At 33.4% G+C, this 6667-nt stretch overlaps 1 non-coding gene across 1 annotated transcript; it reads left to right on the forward strand.

Moving 5' to 3' along the window:
- Positions 1–5161: 5161 nt before the first annotated feature.
- Positions 5162–5233, forward strand: Trnam-cau (transfer RNA methionine (anticodon CAU)). Its single transcript has one exon. It is a non-coding gene; the product is annotated as a tRNA-Met (tRNA).
- Positions 5234–6667: the final 1434 nt, after the last annotated feature.

A 6667-nucleotide genomic window follows, 5' to 3' on the forward strand; every position in this document is an offset into this window, starting at 1 on the left:
ACCATCCAACAAGGCGTGGATTTTTTTTAAATATTTTTTTAAGGACCATCCAACAAGGCGTGGATTTTTTTTTTAAATTTTTGCAAGGATATTTTTAAGTAATTTCCTCCAAGGCCGATAAAGAAGAGTGGATTTTTTATATTATTGTCTTTAAGGAATTTCATTAGACGTGGATTTTTTTTTTCAAGATGTCCTGGCTAGCTAATAATAATTGTAAAAAAAAACTTTCTCTTATTAACTACACAAAGTCCTCAATTCCGCTAAGTATCTAGACAAAACACAATTGAAGTCAACAATTTAATTCATGATTGTCTTTGTTTTAAATACTATTCAGCAAACATGTTGCGTGTCAAGAATAATTCCGTACTAAATACCTTTTTTTGTAATTGTTGTTCGTACCAATTTGTGTTAACATGCACAGAAAAAAACTGTAGATATCCTGAAGGTTTCTACCTGGTGGTGCTAACAAGGTGATGTTAGATAATGAATGTTAAGATTAAAGCAGCAGCAACCAACTGGAATGACATTTGCAAGCGATAAGAAAAAATGCCAGTGAAAATAAAATCCGACAAGGATGTGACAACTTGTAGACGTTTTTTGTTTTTGTATTCGTTTTTTTTTTTTGTGATGTGATGATAAGCGAGTAGAGTATAAATTCAAATATATATGTTAAATAGTTTTGATATTGTATGTATTGAAATATTGTAGCCTATTGGACAAAATATCCATCTTATATGGAAATAAAAAATGTCGACAAGTTTTTTCGGGTCATATCAATTATTTGCTAATTCAAAATCAGAGAAAGTTCCACACCCTGGGATTTTCCCTAATTAGATTTTTAATTGGTAAATATTATCAGATTATATTAGCAATTTCGACACGGATGATATTAGGAAATTCCCTGATTATAACATATCGTACGTATTTCCTGTAGTACGTATTTCCAAACCTACATATATCATATATCAACACTACACCGCAACAGAAATCTAGCTCTACTAATATGGTACCATTTTTTTACCTTTTGTAATACTTATTTCCAAAACTAATTCCACATTTCATGATTCGAACATGATTCCAGTCATAAGCAAATTTAGTACACCTTAATATAGATTACAAAATCTATCCAACAATATAATATAAATCATTTTCCGAAATTTAAGGATTCCAGTTAATACCATTTAGTACACATAAGTACGAATTTCCAAAACTTCCTATATATACCATCCTTACACTCCTGCAGTAATCTTAATTCCATTTTTCAGGATTCAAGCTCCGATCATCTAAATCCAAATTTAGTACCAATAAGAAACCCAAATCCAAGTTGTACCACATTGAGTATCATTTAGTACACAATAGTACGAATTTTCGAAACAGTCTACATAACCCAATCCTACACCCCAACAGCTGCACCAAAAATTCAAATTGTACCAAATTTAGTATCATTTTGTACACATTGGTATAAATTTCTAAAAAAACCTACATCATACATAAAAAAAATCGTATTCCCCCTATTCCAGCCTATCTACATCATAGAAACCTTATTTTCCAATTTCAATATTTCAGTTCTATCGGTTCACACCAACCAAATGTAGTACGAATTTCCAAAAATTCGTACATATTCCAATCCTACACCCTAATCGCAATCCTAATCATCAGTATTTCAGCAGTATCGGTTCGTCCAAAACAATCTGCATATTTCAATCCTTCACTCCGACGGTAATTTGAATTTCAGGATTCTAACTCCTTTCGTTCCTCAAATTGTAGCCAATGATCAATGACATTATTGGACCATACCAATGCGGCTTGAGGCCTGGCAAATCCACCATTGACCAGGTTTTCACTCTGCGCCAGAACTTGGAAAAGACCCAAGAAAAACACATTGTCACATTCTTCGACTATAAAGCCGCGTTCGACAGCTCTATCCGTGTCTGCGCTTGACACTCCTGCAAAATTAATACGGCTATGTGGGATAACTTTAAGTGGCACAAGTTCAGCTGTTAAAATTGGAAAAGACCTCTCGGAGCCCTTCAATATCGAACGAGGATTTAGAGGGTGAAGTTTGTCGGGTGACCTGTTTAACATACTGCTGGAAAAGGGTCATACGAGATGCAAATGTGAATAGAAATGGCACTCTGTACACCAAACAGCATATGTTACTCGCCTACGACATCGACATAATGGTTCGAACATTGCGAGAGGTAACAGACACCTTTGAACAGTTTGAGGAGTCTGCCAAAGGCAGAATCCTCCATTTTTTTACTGCCAGGAAAGGGCGAGAAGACCAAGCTGATGATATCAACACGCAAGGCGTCCACTACACTCGGACAAAGTGTGGAACTTAAGAACTACAGCTTCGAGATAGTCAAAGATTTCATATACCTTGGTAAGCAACTCAAAAGTAAGGCCACATCTCGCCAGAACAAACTGACACTCTACAATAAGCTGATATTACCCGTACTGTTGTATGGATCTGAAGCATGGCAGATAAGGCAGCTCATGGAGTGTTTGAGAGAACAATTCCCCAGAAGATCTATGGGCAGATCTGCGTCATCATCGAATGAACCATGAACTATACCATCATTCTCGGACATCGACATAGTCAGTCGTATTGAGCTGCAGCGTCTATGTTGGCTAGTCATGTTTTGAGAATGGATAGGATTCCCCCCACTCAGATGGCATTTAAAAGCGAGCCAAGTGATGGTTCACACAAAAGGGGAAGGCCACTAATCCAATGGAAAGATCAAGTAGAAGACAACATCCCCGGAATATGGTCTTTCGAATTGGAAGAGATGTGCACAAGACAAACATTTGCCAGCGTACAAGTAGAAGCCTAGTGTCATGTTTTCGAATTTCACTTGTTTCTACTGTCCGTCAACGTGTTAACGAACCGAAACTATATCGGCTTATGGAACAACCGTTCTGTCACAAGTAGTAAGTAGGTTAGTACTTTTCGTATACATGGGTACAAATTTCCAAAACCAACTCATTTTATCGAACCTCCTTCTAAACCTTAATTCACATTTCAAATTTAAAGTTTTTAGCTCTATCCATTCACATGCTACAAAATTGTAACGAATTTACATTTTAGTACTTTTCGGATATGTATATTTCGAATTTTCTAAAACCCTTTGGTACAGCTATCCTAAACTCCAGCGGTGACCCTCATTCCAAGTTCTAGATCTTCCGGTTCGCCATATACATAATACCAAAAAGCCAGACTTATCTGACAACTTCGATCTAAGAGTAGTGTTGGGTAGTTCCGAACTTGTTTATTGGAAATATTCCGAAAAAGGAACGATCTGAAATAGTTTCAGCTCTTTAATTACGATGACAGTTCGGAAATTTCTTAGCCTAGCACAAAAATCGCGGTATAAACATTAAAAAATTAAGTGTTTTGGAAACTTCCATCTCGGTTATGAATACATGTTACATTTGGTTTCGATCTAGCAATTCCTTCGTATAGAAAGAGGTGTTCAAAAAGCGCATCCGCATTTTTGTACACTACAAAAATTAGAAATGTGTGCTTTCATTGTAAAAAAATTTCGGATGCACCTTTTTTGAACACCTGTGTCAATATGAAGAAGTTGCCAGATCGAAACAAAATTTAACATGTATTCATAACAAAGATGGAAGTTTCCAAAACACATAACTTTTTCTTTTTATGCCGCGCTTTTTGTGCTAGGCTAAGAAATTTCCAACTGCCCTCGTAATTAAAGACATTAGATTAAATTGTAACACAATTTGTGCGTGGGGGATGCGGTTATGTGGATGTGGAGTCGAAAATTATGATGTACAAAATCGGGACTAAATCGATTAATGCCTTAGAGAGCCAGAAAAACGTATATTTTATAACGACTGAAAATTGTCAAGTACGGATTTGGACCAAGAAGCTTGATGCAATATTTATATGAGGGCTATTTTTGTCATAGAAAATAAGGCTGAGTGTATAATTAATTGCCAATTTATTTTCTCAAATATTCACCTTATTTGACCCATAAACTTATTTTATAGTCTTTTAAGAAATTATTGTCTTTATTAAAAACCTATATGGCTATTAAAAATATGTACTTAAATAATTAACACCATATGTTAACGATTTATCATAGGGTCCATAAAATCGTTTATAGGTCTTTTTTAAGAAATGATCACCTAACCTAAAAACACGAAACTACATCGCTTGTTCGAAATTTATGTATTTATTTTGTTTTTGTCTTATTTATTTTGAAAATTAAAAGTATGGAATTGATTTGAAATAAATGGGCAATTTGTTAGATAAGTGTGTGTGTCCTTTATTGCCTATAATCCACTCCCTTTCTATTTAACGACTATGGCAAAAAAAAAAAACAAAGACAACAAAAAGTCTGTATTAAATGGGAGCAGTCTACAGATTTCTTAATCGGTATTTGTTTTCACAATTTATGTATTTGTTTATGGGCAATGTTTCGAACTCAAACATAATTGTAATATTATACATATTTGTGGAGGAGTGGGGAAACCCAAAAGCAAAAGAAAGTTATTGAGAGGGGAATACAACAACCAAAGAAAGTTATTGAGTCGTTGAATGTTGATAATAAACATAAATATTGCGAGAAACGGGTGGGAAATATTGTTATAATAAACTATTATGCTATTGTTTGAGGGAGTGTATACGGTAATATTTTATTTCGATTCGATTATTACTACAAACATAAATTGTGTAGACTATTTTTTAATGGTAATAATATTGTCTTTGATAAATCTGTTTAATTTCATATAGATTGTAATTATTAAATTCTCATTTAAAACTGTTAGAAACAATTAGTTCCTCATCATAAATAAACCTTAAATATACAAATATTTTCCTCAAAAATACGTAGACTAATTGCCCTGAACAAACACATTCATTACTACAAATCGGAAATATAAACACAAATGTAAATAAAGCGAAAAAAACATTTCCACAATTGAACATTGTAATGTGTTGAAACGTTTTTCCTTCAAACATGTTGTATCGAACATATGGTCATACAACGGCAACCACCACCACCCCATGGTGTTTGTATAGATCATCCCCACAACACCCATTGACACATTTATTCATTCATTTGTCTGAGTGATTCTATTTTTAGTTTTTCTTTTATTTCCCGTTTCACACGTTTTGTCCACTCATTCGGCAACAAGCAGAGTGGCGCAGTGGAAGCGTGCTGGGCCCATAACCCAGAGGTCCGAGGATCGAAACCTTGCTCTGCTATTACACGTAGGACTGTGGATGTTGTTCAACACAATATCCCTACTTTCACAATTTTTGTCACTTAGAAATAGATTTGAATATATTTTTGTTAATAATATAAAAACAATTTTACAATTTACCTATTTTGAATATAATCATAAAGAGTATATATCACATATCAAAAATAAAAATATCAAAAAATATATGTAAAGGAAAAATATGTTAAATATATAAAAAATAACATAATAAAAAAATAGATTATAAGGAAATAATAGACAAAATATAAAAAAATTAAAATGTACATACAAAATAAAAAAAAATTTAAAAGAAGATACCTATAAAATTTAATAAAAAATATTTATTTTAAAGTATTTATAAAAATAAATTAAAACAGCGTGCGACAGACAGATTTCCTAAACCTATGACATACAGTGAGTCAAGTCAAAAATATCCACTAAAAAGGGTTTTGCATTTTGGAAATGTGTTATTTTTGATAATGAAAGCAAATTTAACTTGTTTGGGTCGGTTGGACCATGTAAAGTGTGGCGCCGGGCAAATGAAGCCATCTAAATTTGACAATAAATATTACGATGTGCCTAATTTAAATCAAATCGGAAATTCATATCGGATTTACAAATGGTCAACATTTTGACTTGATCCATACGATGTGAACATTTTGGATGGAATTAGATGTTTCCAGAAGTAATGGGTAGGTTGGTTCCATCATCGAACTTGATCTATGCTTAAATAAATAATAGGCGGAGCCAAATTTGGTTCAAATCGATAATCCGAAATTATCGAGAGACAGACATGTCAATATCGACTACAAATGTTCTGAAAACGATTTAATACAAAGACACTTCGGGTCTAAAACCGACGTTTCTATTAGGTAAATTTTTAACGCATCATGCCATCAACCCTTACTACAAATTAAGGCTAGGTCATAAGCAGCGTAAATAAATTCGGTCGGTGCAAACTTTTTATGAGTTGGACATTTAAAATACCTTTTAGTAGTATAATGAGGCTATCGTAAAAAGTGGAACTTTTTAATAATTTATTATAGGAGAATATATTACCGAATGAAAACCAAAAATACATGTTACAGACAATTCGAATGAAAACGCGCAAAAAGCTCCTAAAGATCCTAAATTAAAGGTCAACTAAACTTCTTTGATATACTATCAACTGCTGGGGTCTACAGGCTGAGATAAAAAAACTGCAACAAAGTCAAACGTCATAGGAGAGACTGGGGCACCTTCAGCATCGGGGCACATTGGCATTCGCGTTTTCGATATGAAGCTCTTACCGAACATCACTAGTTGCGATACGTAGGTATTGAATATCAAAATAAATAACTGTCTCAAAGTTTGAAAACTCTAGCTAATAAACTTATTTAGATACACCGTTTTTTTTTTTTTTTTTGTATTTTTACAGATGTTTTTGTAATATCTTCAT

This window comes from Musca vetustissima, unplaced genomic scaffold, assembly GCF_032173495.1.
Source record: "Musca vetustissima isolate MV318-11 ecotype Yass unplaced genomic scaffold, APGP_CSIRO_Mvet_v1 utg189325, whole genome shotgun sequence".
NCBI classification, from domain to species: Eukaryota; Metazoa; Arthropoda; class Insecta; order Diptera; family Muscidae; genus Musca; species Musca vetustissima.